The following is a 14,939-nucleotide window of genomic DNA, read 5'->3' on the forward strand; positions in this document are numbered from 1 at the left end:
ATCTTTTTGAATTTTTTTATATTACCATTGAAGAGGGTGGGGCCATCAAAACTCAACACTGCGCCGGCCGTTCAAACCATGGGCACCCTCGGCGCCCCTTGGTGGTGTTCCGCGCCCAATGGCGCCTCTCCTTTCCCTCATTAGCGCCCTATAGCGAGGGGTCTTAGAGTCAATTAAGATCTAGTGTTGGAGGGAAAAAAATTGTAAGGTTTAACCATAGACTGACACATATTACAATTATTTTACTTTATTAGAATACTAGGGTATAGCCTGTGTTACACACGGGTGGAAAAACATGTCAACAAACATAATAAATTTAAACAACAAATTCAAGCAACACAAAACTTCTTCAAACTTTCGAACCAAAACGTTAACCATTTACATTATCTAGATATTAAAAGATAAAAGTTACAATAAGTTAATGTATATCGAACAACCAAAAAACATCAACAAAAGACATAAACATGTTCTTTCATATTAAACCACCATCAACTTTTTCAAATATTCTACTAAAAATAACTCATTTTGCTTCACCATCTGCAAATACAATAAAACAATAGCATTCAAATTAAATATACCATAATAACATATTTAATAATGAGTAACATCTGAACACTAATAAAGTTGTTTTTATTAAATTATTGTTTTTATTAAAACAAAATAACATACAACAACAAACAAAGTAAAATGATAACATAAAACATCTTTCTAACTTAAATTATTAAACCAAAAAGATATATCAATAAAAACCTTTTTTGGCCGTCATTTTATACCTAACAAATTTGATACTCTTTTAAACAACCCGTTTTGAAATATTTTCAAAATAGTTACAAAATATAAAAAAAATTGGAATTAGTCAACTTCAAAAAATTATGAATTTTTATTTTTTATTTTTAACCAATCTTGCAACAAACTTTTAAATCACTAACATTAATACTTTGTTAAACTTGCAAAACATAAAAACGTTTTACAATAAACGGATTTTCAAATTACTTTGGAAAGAATAAACAAATTTATGTTGACTTTGAAAATATTTAAAGGTGAAAAAATATGATACAAAATATATATACCATATATACATGTATTTTAATAAAAAAAATATATTTGTTATATTTAAATGAGAATATTATTAAAGATATTACTGACGAACGTATATGAGTATCCCGTACAAACAGAAAATGTAATAGACACGTATTTAAGATATTGAAATTTATGTTGAGTATATATTAGGAAAATGAATTAAATTAGAATATATTAAATGGTTATTTAAGTTATAAATTTGTTTACCAAAATTTCTGGAACTATCAAAACTAATAGTCGGTCAACAATATTAAAGAAAGTTATTAACTTTAAAAATTTTAGAAAACACTGACCCACATTATAGTCAATTCCAAAAATAAATTAATAAATTATAGTCAACTTATTTATTTGAAATTCGAATTAATAATTTGAATACACGTAAAAAATAATAATTATAAATAATGACTTTCAACTTTATTATATGATTTGATTAAATTAGAATATAATAAATTGTTATTTAAGTTATAAATCTGTTTACCAAAATTGTTAAACGAAATTTGTTATAGTCAAAGATCCTAAATATAAAAAATATTACAAAAAGCATGGCATAATGTAATCCTGAAATTATTAGTTTTTTTAGTCGATCCATAATTAATATTATTTTATTACCGTCAATGAAATCTGCATTCAATTTTGTTACAAACCCATTATCATTAATTGTGACATTTATGTCTAATTATAAATTGGTCAAACATATAAGATAGGAATATTGTGGAAATTGGAAACTAATAAACATTATAATATTGACAATGGAAACCAAAATTTTCCATAACCAACTGTAATATATCTTTTTTTTAGAATTCAAATTCAAATAATATTTCAATTTTTTATAGTGCATTAATTGTTACAGTTTTCATAACCAAATGATGACACCCATTAACATTAATTGTGACATTTATGTCTCATTATACATTGGTCAAACAAAAAAGATGAAAAGTTTGTGAAAATTAGGAATTATTCAAACTTAATCTTACTAAAGGAGATTGAAAATAATATTGACAGTTGAGAAATATTTTTTGGAAGCGCAAAAAATATACATAAATACATAAATAATAACAAAAATATACATCAATATTAAACAAAAATACATAAATACATGAATAATATAAAAAATATACATCAATATTAAACAAAAAATAAGAAATCTTATCAACACATTCTCAATCAATGAAATTAACTATATCAAGTTGGAGACATATCCTGAAATGAGAAAATTAAATATTAATATTAATATCACATAATAAATAAATTACCAATTATAGAAGATTTAAATTATGTAAACAGATATTCTAATTGGTAACATGAAAATTTGAATTGCGTTACCGGAAAAACGAAATAGGGAAAATCTCCATTTTATCTTCGATTTTGATATAGAGCCTAAAGAGATTATAAGAAAATAATATAATAATTAATATAAATTCAAACAAAAACGGAAAACAAAAATTATACCGGAAACTTTACCGGAAAACCGTAATAATTTCAAAATATCAATTAAATCTTAGATTATGATATACAGCCTAAAGAGATTATTACAAAATCATATAATAATTAAAATAAATATAAAACCATATCGGAAAACCTTACCGGAAAAAGATATAACCTTGCCGGAAAATCATATAACATTGTTGGCTATTTGAGTATAATATATAACCTTACTGGAAAACGATTAATCCCGATCTACGTTACCGGAATATAGAAGAGTGACATGTAGTGAACAGATTGATGTGGAGTGATTAATCAGGGTTTATAATGACCTGAATGAGTATTGACGATGAGGCCGATGACGAAGAAGATGGCCGATTAGAACAATAACTGCTGTTGCTGCTTGATTACGAAGGAGAAGAGGTCGATTGGAACGCTTCTTGGAACGAAGAAGAGATGAGGCTCGAATGATTATGATTTTGGATATTTAATATTTCAGATCTACTTTTTAAAATGGAGAGAAACGATGAAAGATCTGATTTTGAAATGGAAAGAGACGATGAAGTAGAGGGAGACTGAAACTTCCAGAGGAAGATTTCCGTGAAAGCTTTGTAAAATAAAGCAAAACCTATTTGTAAATGGAAACTGGGTGACTGGGCTGCATATGTGGACAACCTAGTTGAGTGACATGTGGCAAATAGATGTGGACAGCCTAGTTGAGTGACATGTGGCAAATTGGTTTTGCTTTAATAGTATTTAAAGATGTAGATTATTATTCTTTCTCTTTTTCTCTTTTTTATTTAGTTTGTTAATTTACAAGTGTAGCCCTCAAACTATTAAATGATTTTATTAATTATTAAATTAATTACATTGTAGAAGAGAGTCGCTCGGTTCTTGTTCACGAGGTTTGCTCATGTTATTTATTGACTTTAGTATTGAGCTCAAATTATTGACTAATAACCATTTTCCTTATTCTTGTTAAATTCGTTAGATTTTATTTCAGTTGTTTTACTATTAATAGACTATATCAGGTGTAATCCATGATTTACCGTTGAAATTGAACATGTGGCTGGCAGTGTGCACCACACCCTTCATATTGGGACAGGTGGGCGGTGTAAATAATTTGGGGGAAATTTCAAAAATAAGCATTTATGAAAACAAATATCATGTTTTAGATAATATTTACAAGAGATTTCAAATATATGTATTATAAACTAGTCCTGATGAGTATATTATGATAACACACGAGTAGTTTGTAGAACCAATTAAAACTTCTCATGTGGCCATAAGCTAACCATAACAAGCACTTTCACTAATCAATAATTACTCGTTACAAATAAAGAAGTTGCATGCTTCGTGACACGAGTAGTTTAACAAACTAACCATGACGAGTTGTTTGTTTACCATATACATTGAATTGGTTAGTTTTACAAAAGACTAACTGGAAAGGTTAGTTTAAAAGCTCAATTAGTCGTTACAATTAGATCTTGGTCAACGACTAGTTTTTCCGGTTTACATTCCCAATACAAGTAGTTTATTAGTAGTTACCTCGTCGCGACTAGTTTAACCTTACAATATACTTGTGACGACTCGTTTTAGCGGTAATCCGATAATTTTAAAAATATATAAAATATTATTTAATCCCTTATTTTTATGTCATTTAAAAAAAATATTACACCATGTCTTTATTTTATGCGATTCTTTATTTTATGTCATCTTTTATAAAAATTTATTATGCCATGCTTTTATTTTATGTGTACAAAGTAGGGCTTTCAGTGAGAAAAAATCTCAAATTTGACAGTTGTAACCAACGAATAATTTGCGCTAATTCCTGGTTCTCGGCTGTGATTTCAAGCAGTGCACACATGTTGTGCTTGGGCTCAAATTTGTAAGCCATCTTCACTACAACAAATAAAGAAATATGCAATCACAAATTAGTATTTGAAAGTGAAATTAAACTATAATGAAATAAGATTTGAGAGAAAAATTTGTATTTAAGAACCTGTTCTTCGACTATTTGTTAACCTACACAAAAACAAAATAAAAGATAAAATTGAAACCCTAAACCTAAAAATTAGGTGTCGGAAATCAAGAAACAAACACTAACCAAGTCGGAATTGAGTATAGATCACAAAGAAGTGTGAATTGAGAGAGCACGAAGAGTTTTAGGGCACGAGCAAACGATAGTATGAGAGAGAGGGAAAAGTGTTTGAAAAAAATGATAAGTTCCCCTTTTATACTAAATGTTTGTCTGATAGTGCATTTCAAATTTATTTTGTTGTTTTGCACAAGCAGAATAACAAAGTAATTTAAAATACCTAAAACTCAAACACAAACCTTGCTCGAGCATACGTCCAAGGAAAGCTATACTCAAATATGCTCGAAATCAAAATCACGAGCAAAGATAAAGTATGCTCCGGAGATAAATAACAAGCACACTTAATTCAAACTTAAGTCTCATAAAATATACTAAGTATAGAATGAAGCTAGTATGCTTGAACATACAAGATTGCTCGAGAAACAAATCACAAGCATAATAAACAAGTATGAAACATCAAGCACACTACCTTGGTTGTGAACAATTAAGTCCCCGATAATAATGACTTAGAAGGCAAATAAAAGCACATACCGTACTCGAATAAAATAAATTATTAAGTTACTAGCATTCTAATTATCTATTCTCGAACACCCATAACCCTTTGCAATAACCATGTAAACCCTCAACTCTGATCGAATACAAGACAAGTATACTTGAAAGACAAAGTATGCTTGATAGATTTAGATATTCATTGAATAACCCTAGTATGCTCGATAATACTTAATAACACAGAAACAACATAAGTGTTTTGGATAAAAATCTGCTAAGGATAATGTATCCAAATCTGTTATGTGAGGTTTAGTGCTAAATTGATGACAATGAATATAAGAACGAAATTGAGATGAACACAGAAATTTGATCACGAGGGAAAAAACCTTTGATTATGATAATCTTACTTCGGTCAAAAATTAGCAAGGTAATCTTTGGTCGAATTGCTTTGGTCAAAGATTAACAATGTAATCTTTAGTCGGATGGTACGTGATTATTATAACCTCCGGCACAAAAAACCCTCAGACGGTGAAAACTATCACCGTCAAGTTTATTAATGGTAAAAATATGATTACAAGTGTTGTGGAGTTGTTGATCAACGAATGCTATTTGTGTGAGTACAAGATATCTTAGCAGCTAGAATACGTGTGAATGTGTGTGTTCTAATGTTGATCACAACCTCTATTTATACAGCAAAGATAATAACTCAATGGAGTTATGAATAATAAAGACTATTAACTAATAATCCCTAAAAATCCGCCATTGCCTTCAATATAATCGTAACTGCCACTTTGACCACGTGCTCCATTACTCAGGCTGTGAAATAGGGGGTAGACCAGGTCTTGGAGACGTTACACTTGATAAATATCAGCCTTCATATAAGAAACAACCGTTAATAGCACCAAATACCAAGGATCCATGATCCTGACATAACTCTGGAACTCTTCAGAAAGATAATTGATCTAGACACGTCAACATCTTCTTGACTGCAAGTTAGTGGATAGACTGAGTCTTCTAACCGTTATACATGCTAAATATAAAACTACACATGAGAACAACCGTTAATTAGTAATAAGTACTGAGGATCCTTGATCCTGATATGATCTGGAATACATGCTAAGGATAACTGATCCAGACATATATCAGGATAACGTATCCACAGTGTCAAATTTTCGTGCACTAACAATTGCCCCCAAAATGGCGGCTGTGATAAGATCAGAGCTGTCATTTTGCCTTTGAATTCAAACTTCCTGCAAAAACATATGAGATTTGACAAGTTGGATATAATTGTCATATTTCAATGGAGTTTCCTTGGGAACTTCCCTTCCAGCTGTATATCCTTCTCCCGTAAGGTCTGGTTAGACCTAAGTCACCATAAGTATTGATCCTTTTGCAATCCTTATAAAACTGAATTAAAGGATTTTGAATCCATAAGTATTGATCCTTTGGTGATCCTCAGAATTTAATTTATGATACCTGATGCAAATAACTTATGATATTATCTGGGATTAAACCCAATAAACTGGGGACAAGCCCATAAAATAAACTGGGGACAAGCCCGTGCAACTGGAGACAAGCCCGTGTAATCTGGGGACAAGCCCGTGAACTGGTGTTAAACTGGGGACAAGCCCAAAAACTGGGGACAAGCCCAAATACGGATGTTAACTGGGGACTCGCCCAAACCGGGATTTAGCCCAAATGTGAGATAACGTGAAAACGTTATAAACCTTAGTTAACATGAAAATGTTAGAAACCTTTGTCTTGAGATAACGTGAAAACGTTATAAACCGGTGGTATGGTACGTCTACCATAAATCGTAGGATCCTCCATATAGCCGAAGACAATGAAATTGTCAACCACTAAGTGTGTACTGGTCCCGCTGCCCCGGACTATACGTTGGATAGCGTGCGCTCCAGGCGAGAGTGTAGAAACTCTAATTTATAAGAAAGGTGAAAACCTTTAACCCTTGGAGGGTATGACCATCGGGGGTCATACCCAATCGTGGGCTAGGCCAAGGAAAATAGCGATGTACCTTAAGCGTGAGGGAGAGGTGGCCAACCTCTTAGACATTGAACCTCTTATTGAAACCTGCATTGTTACTTAAAAACTTGGAAAAGATAAAATGTTAAGAATGTATTATCCTTAAATTAATAGTCACAGGCTATTGAAAAGGATAACTAATCGGATAGATATTACCAATTTCGGGGATCCTTGATCCTTTAAGGATAATATATCCTCTCAGGATACTGGATCCTGATTAAAAAAAGTACTTCTTGAGGTGGATAACATTCCATGCTCTTGGTAATCTATTGCCTTCCATTGTGAGCAAATGATATGTCCCCTTTCCTGCTTCAGACTCGATCTGATAAGGTCCTTCCCATTTGGGTGCTAACTTTCCATCAGCCGGATTGGTAGTATTTTGGAAGGCTTTCCTTAAAACTAGATCTCCTTCTTGAAATCTTCAGATCCTTATATTCTTGTTGTATGCCCCAGCTACCCTTTGTTGATAAGCTACCATTCTGATCTTAGCTAGGTCTCTGAGTTCTTCTACAGTATCCAAGTCTTCAAGAAGGATTTCTTTGTTGGCTCCAGGATCACGGATGCTCGTTCTTGCAGTAGGAACCACCATCTCTGTTGGGATTACTGCTTCTGATCCAAATACCAACGAAAAGGGTGTTTGGCCTGTTGCATTCTTGGGTGTTGTCCTGTCGGCCCAAAGAACATATGGTAGTTCTTTGGCCCACTTTCCCTTCTTGGATCCTAGCTTCTTCTTTAAATTGTTGATGATGATTTTGTTGCTAGACTCCGCTTGACCATTAGCTTGAGGATGCACTGGAGTAGAGGTAATCATCTTGATGCCCAGTTGTCACAAAATCTAGTAGTTCTTTTCCCGATAAACTGGGAACCATTGTCACAAATAATTTCTGAAGGGATACCAAATCTAGTAATAATGTTTCTTTTAATGAAAGATATCACCTCTTTTTCGCGAACTTGAACAAAAGCTTCTGCCTCTATCCACTTTGAAAAACATCACATTTCTTTGAATATTCCATGGAATCTCTCTTCACTGTTGGCCAGAAGTATCCCGTTCTCAGAATTCTGGAAAACAGAGCTCTACCTCCGGTGTGATTACCACAATCACTTTCATGAAAGTCTTTGAGCACCTCTTGGATTTCTGGATCCTCAATGCATCTCAAGTATGGCCCTGCAAGAGATTTCCTGTATAGCATATCATCTAATAATATATATTGTGATACCTTGAGTTTGAAGGATTTGGGATTCTCGGTAATTGGAATTTCTCCTGTTTGAATGTACTTCTTGATCGGAAGGATCCATGATTCCCGGTTATTTGAGGATGATGGATCCCAGAGTACAATTTCTTTGTCATTCGTTATATCCCCAACTTCTTGTTCTCTTATTGCTTGTGAGAGAACATGAATGATTGGAATCTTCGTATCTTCTGGAATTTTCAGAGATGAGGCTAGATTTGCCAAAGCATCTGCCCCGGCATTTTCTTCTCTTGGTACCTGTACAATGCTAAATAACTCGAAGGATTTTGCTAATTCCTTCACAACATCTAGGTATTTGATTAGTTTTTCTCCTTTAACAACATATGAGCCATTAAAGTGGTTAGCAATTAATAATGAATCTATATATACTTGAAGATGCCTGATCCTCATGCACTTAGCTAATTGCAAACCTGCGATCAAAGCCTGATATTTTGCTTCATTGTTTGTTGCTTGAAACTCACAGGCTATAGACTGGGGTAATATGTCCCTCTGTGGCGATTTTAGTAGTATCCCCAAACCTGTTCCTCTTACATTGGACGCTCCATCTGTGAAGAGGATCCAAGGATCCTTGGTTTCTTCAAGTTGTTGGACCTCTAGATCAGCTTCATTTTGCATGTCACTACTGAAATCAGCCACAAAGTCTGCAAGCGCTTGCAATTTAATGGCTGTTCTAGGCTCATACTGAATATCATATGCACTTAGCTTCACAGCCCACTTGGCCATCCTACATGACATTTCTGGTTTTCTAAGCACATTCTTAACAGGATAGTTAGTTCTCAAAATAATAGTATGTGTTTCAAAATAGTGTCTCAACTTGGTTGAGGCCATAATTAAAGCAAGAGTTAATTTTTCAAGGTGAGAATACCTGACCTCTGCGTCCAAAAGACTTTTACTTACATAATAAACGGGATGTGTTCACCTTCGTGATCCTTCACAAGGATGGCACTTACTGCATTTACTGAGACATCCATGTATAGATATAAGGATTCTCCATCCACATGCTTCATTAGAGCTGGAGCCGAGGATAAGTAATTCTTTAAGTCCGTAAGCGCAGCCTCATGCTTTTCCGTCCACTCAAACTTCTTATTCTTCCTAAGGATGTCATAGAAGTCCTTGCACTTTTCGGAGGATCTTGAGAAGAACCTATTGAGAGCGGCTATTCTTCCTGTGAGTCTTTGGACATCTTTTGCGTTTGCAGGAGACTTTAAATTGAGGATGGCTTCGATCTGCTTGGGGCTTGCTTCAATTGCTCTCTTAGTCACCATATATCCCAGAAACTTTCCAGCCTTAACACCAAAGTGGCATTTTGACTGATTCAATTTCATGTTATACTGGTCGAGGATATTGAATGCTTCCTCTAGGTCTCTAAGGTGATCGTTAGCTTTCTTCGACTTTACCACCATATCATCTATGTATACCTCCATAGTCTTGCCCAACTGATCCTTGAACATCATGTTGACTAGTCTTTGGTATGTTGCCCCTGCATTTCTTAGTCCAAACGGCATAGCAGTATAACATTATATGCCGGTAGGAGTCATGAATGCTGTATCCTCTTGATCAGATGGTTCCATCTGAATTTTTTGAAATCCAGAGGAAGCATCTATAAAGGTAAGCATCTCATGTCCTGCTGTTGCATCCACCATGGAGTCTATATGTGGTAACGGGAAAGGATCTTTGGGGCATGCCTTGTTTAAATCAGCAAAATCGACACACACCCTCCACTTTCCATTCTTTTTTGAAACAACAACCACATTAGCCAACCATCGAGGATACTTAACCTCTCTGATCATACCGGCCTTAAGAAGTTTTTCAACTTCTTCTTGTATGATCGCGTTCCTTTCAGGAGCGAACTTCCTTCACTTCTGATGGAAGGGTTTAATAGAATGATCAAGGCCTAATTTATGAGTAATTACCTCATTCGAAATACCTGTCATGTCTGAATGTCTGAAGGCAAATGTATATTTTCTTTGCTTTAAGAAGGATACTATATCCTCCTCGATCTCATTAGGGATACTGGATCCTAGGAAAACTTTCATGTCTGGATCCTCGGGATCCAAGGATACTTCTTTTAGGTCCTGCTCTCGAGTTTCCGGTACATTCCTAGGATTTTGCTGTAATTGCTATGCTATCGTCTGTTTAGCTATCGGCTTCATGGATGAAGAATAATAATTCTTAGCTTCCACTTGGTCACCATCTATCCTTACTACTCCCCAAGGAGTTGGTAGTTTGATGCACTGATGGTAAGTAGAGGCTATAGCCTTCATTCCATGTAGCCAAGGCCTGCCAAGAATAACATTGCAACAAGACAGATTGTCAATAACACAAAACTTTTGATAAGAGTTTAACCATTCAATATATATTGGGAGGTTGATGTCCCCCAATGTCTTCGTGGTTTCACCACTGAAGCCGACTAGCACTGATGTTCTAGGAATGATCTCTGAATCCGGTATGTTCATCTTCTTGAGGACATCATGCTGGATAATGTTGACCGAGCTCCCTCCGTCTACTAGGATCCTGCGTACATAATGGTTAGCGATAAATAAAGTAATGATCAAACCGTCATGATGAGGATCCTATATGCTTGATTTATCTTCTTCATCAAATAAGATTCTTTTATCAGTCGTCAAAGTGGTGGATATGACTGGTCGTTCCACATTATCCAACTTGGTTTCCTTGGCAAGTCTCTTAGCTGCGGAGAAGGAAGTTCCATATATGTCTGAGCCACCGGAAATGAAGTTGATCACTTGAGCATCTGGTGGGGGCGGAGTTGCTTTTTGAGGAACCTCTTCAGGATCCTGGATCCTTGACTTTTTCTTCCCAACAGTTCCTTAAAATGGCCCTTACTCAGGAGGTATCCAATTTCCCTCCTTAAGCCGATGCATTTGTCTGTTGTGTGGCCAAAATCTTCGTGGAAGGCACACCACTTAGACTTGTCTTTGAAAGTAGTCGTCTTCTAGTTCTTTCAGGGCCACCTTGCTTTCTCTCCTAGATCCTTCATGGCACAAATCAAGCCATGGGTATCTATGGAGAAACAATACTCGGAGATGCAGGGATAGTCTTCATCATCATCCCCCTCTTCAACAGCTTTAACGTTTTGGTTGTTGAATTTGGAGTAGGGCTTCGAATTGTTGTTCCTGAATGAGGATCCTTGTTTATGGTTAGGAGATTCTTGCTTCGTTTAGGCCCCTAATCGTTCTTGGATCCTCTTGTCATCCTCCAGCCGTATGAATCTTAGTGCCCTGTTCCTTACTTCATCTAAAGTCCTGCAAGTAGTCATTACAAGATCGTCATAAAATGGGGAGCCCCTTTGAAGTCCCATCTTGAATGCTTCAACAGCTGTAGCCATATCAAGATTAGGTATTTCTAGGACTTCCCTGCTAAACCTTGTAACAAAATCCCTTAAGGATTCATCATAAGGTTGGACAACTCTATATAAATCACTAGTTAACTTCTCAAATTTTCTACTACAAGAAAACTGGTTGTTGAACAAGTTAACTAAATGTGAAAAAGATATAACAGAATAAGGAGGAAGACTTAGCAGCCATTTAAGTGCAGATCCAGTTAGTGTGGATCCGAAACCCTTGCATAGACAAGCTTCCTTGAGTCTTTCAGGAATTGGATTGATCTCCATCCTTTCCCTATACTGAGCCACACGTTCTTCCGGATCAGTGGTCCAATCATACACCTTCATGTTGGGGGTTTGAAAGCGTTTCGGGATCTCCTCATCGCATATCGGTGGAGCAAATATGGATAGCTTGTGGCTCCCTTCTGGGTTTTCAGGAATTGGATGGACCACTCCTGCATGCTGGATATCATATCCTTAAGCTTCTGAAGTTCCCTAGCCATAGCCTGATTGATACCTGTATCCTGCATAGAGCCAAGATTAGTGTCTGAGGATATGTGATTATAGGCGTTACCTCTTGGTTGGTTGAACGTTGGCATCCCAGAAGTGTAGTTAAGATAAGAGGCATCTGCTACAGTAGCAGGTACACCAGAGGCAATGGTCTGCATGGGGATGATGTCCCCTTCATGGACCTCAGAAGCCTTTGATGGTGAATTCCTGAGGATCCTTGATTCTTCCAGAAGGATCCTTGAGGTTGGGAGCTGAAGGATCCTTGAGGATACAACCCAGAGGATCCTGGTTGAAGGATGGATGATCCTTGTTGAAGGAACGAGGATCCTTGAGTTTGTTGACCCACGGACCCATGTTGAAGGATAGATGATCCTGGCTGAACGAACGAGGATCCTTTAGTTTGTTGACCCATGGATCCCTGTTGAAGGATAGATGATCCTTGCTGAAGGATCGAGGATCCTCGAGTATGTTTAGCCACGGATCCTGGAGTAGTGAAATCCAGCACCCTAGGCATCAAGGGAGTCTGATCCTCCGCTGGCCTCTTTCTTTTCTTGAGATCTTCGATTTCATGTAGGATCCTCTGGTTGGTTTTGTTCTGCTGCTCCATGTATGCCTTAACATGTGAAAACATTGCAGAAACATCAGTGTTAGATTTGACCACCGAAGTAGCAGTAGTGGTTTTTGAGCTCTGGAAGACTGGAATTTGTGTCTTGTTTCCAGCCACGGTGGTCCTTGGTGCTCCCGTAATTGGAGGAGGCATCGGCGGCAAAGTTCTTGATGAAAGAGAAACCGAGGATGGCATGGTTGATGAATCAGAGGTTGATTGAGATGCCATTGATGGTGATATGGGTATGAAAAGTTGAAAATTGATAGGAAATAATCTGGATTATAGCACCAATTGCCCCACGGTGGGCGCCAAATTGTTTTGGATAAAAATCTGCTAAGGATAATGTATCCAATCTGTTATGTGAGGTTTAGTGCTAAATTGATGACAATATTATCAATGAAAATAGGAGTGTGTAGGAATTTCATACCATAATCCAACAGTTGATTTTGAATCCATAGAACATGTGCACGATGCAGCAATATACTCAGCTTCTGTAGTAGAAATTGATATAGTAGTCTGCTTCTTGCACTGTCAGGATACAAGTTTGTTTCCAAGAAATTGACATCCACCTGTGGTTGATTTTATTTCTTAAATTTCACCCACCATAATCACTTTTTGATGCACAAAGATCAAATGAACTGTTCTTTGGATACCAAATGCCCAATTCAGGCTTGCCCTTCAAATATCTGAATATTCTCTTGACAGCAAACATGTGAGAAACTTTAGGATTGGCTTGGAATCGTGCATAAATATAAAACTACAAACGTGATGTCAGGTCTGGATGTAGTCAAATACATCAAAGATCAATCTTAACTCTATGTTCATGTTGATCCACTAACTCCCCTTTTCATCAGCTATCATTTTCTCATGAGTGTTCATTGGGGGTATTAACAGTCTTCACATAATCATATTTGAAATTGGAGAATATTTCTTTCACATATTTAGACTGATTGATGAAAATTCCATCAGATTTTTTTTATACTTGTAGTCCAAGAAAGAAATTCATTTCTCCCATGGAGCTCATGCTATACTTTGACTTCATGACATCTTCAAATTCTTTAAACGTTTGTTCATCAATTGAGCCAAAAATGATGTCATCTACATAGACTTAAAGGATAAGCAAGTTTCTACCCTTCCGCTTGTAAAACATGGTCTAATTAATAGATCCTCTATAGAAACTATTGTCAAGCATGTGGTTTGACAACTAATCATACCAAGCTCTTGGAGCTTGATGTAATCCATAGAGAGCTTGGCTTAGTTTGTACACTATTCTTGGATAATTAGGATCTTCAAAGCATGGAGGTTGAGAAACATACACTTCTTTATCTATTTTTCCATTGATAAATGCATATTTGACATCCAATGGATATACCTTGATATTTTTAGAAGCTGCATATGCCAAAAAATCATAATTCCTTCCAATCTAGCCACTGCGGCAAACATTTCTTCATAATCAATTCCCTCTTCTAGTGGACATCATATTGCAACTAGTCTTGATTATTCTTGATTACAATATCTCTTTCATCTCTTTTGTTCTTAAACACCCATTTAGTACTAATTTCATATTTATTCCACTTGGTCTATCAACTAGCTCCCATATTTGTAGTTCTCTAAACTGTGCTAGTTCACTCTGCATAACTTCCACCCAACTATTTTCCTTTAGAGCAAGTTCAACATTCTTGGGCTCTATTTGGGATAAAAAAAAGGAAAATAAACAGATGTTTGCAGTTTCAGATCCACTCATGGTCACTTTTTTCATGAAGATCACCAATGATATTTAAAGGATATTATGTAGTCTGAACAATGGTACTAGTGGAGATTTCAGGATCAAGGTTGGAAGTATTCTGAGCAGGTTCTTCACTTGGAGGATATGAACTTGATGAGGTAGAAGGATTTTCATTGTTGAACAAAGGTTCAAACAAAACAACATATGTAACTTCTGTTTCTTGTTGAGAGGGGACTTCAATGGTAACAACATGATTTGCATCAGAATTGTCATCAAACACAATATCATCTTCAAGATTATCATACTTCTTCTTCACAAATTCAAATTCAGCTCCATCATTAGTAACTTTGGACCATGTTTTATCAAAATCAAGA

Source organism: Bidens hawaiensis, unplaced genomic scaffold, assembly GCF_021521415.1.
Source record: "Bidens hawaiensis isolate Kalapana, Puna unplaced genomic scaffold, B.hawaiensis_p1.1 tig00006484_1, whole genome shotgun sequence".
Taxonomy (NCBI): domain Eukaryota; kingdom Viridiplantae; phylum Streptophyta; class Magnoliopsida; order Asterales; family Asteraceae; genus Bidens; species Bidens hawaiensis.